We start from the raw sequence: 279 nt of genomic DNA on the forward strand, positions 1-279 counted from the left end.
TGCTTCATTCCGTATTCCAAAGCCAAATTTGCCTGTTACTCCAGGTGTTTCTTGACTTCCTACTTTTGCATTCCAGTCCCCTATAATGAAAAGGACATCTTTTTTGGGTGTTAGTTCTAAAAGGTCTTGTAGGTCTTCATAGAACCGTTCAACTTCAGCTTCTTGAGCATTACTGGTTGGGGTATAGACTTGGATTACTGTAATATTGAATGGTTTGCCTTGGAAATGAACAGAGATCATTCTGTTGTTTTTGAGATTGCATCCAAGTACTGCATTTTG

This window comes from Bison bison, unplaced genomic scaffold (assembly GCF_000754665.1).
Source record: "Bison bison bison isolate TAMUID 2011002044 unplaced genomic scaffold, Bison_UMD1.0 scf7180017864289, whole genome shotgun sequence".
In the NCBI taxonomy this organism is placed as follows: domain Eukaryota; kingdom Metazoa; phylum Chordata; class Mammalia; order Artiodactyla; family Bovidae; genus Bison; species Bison bison.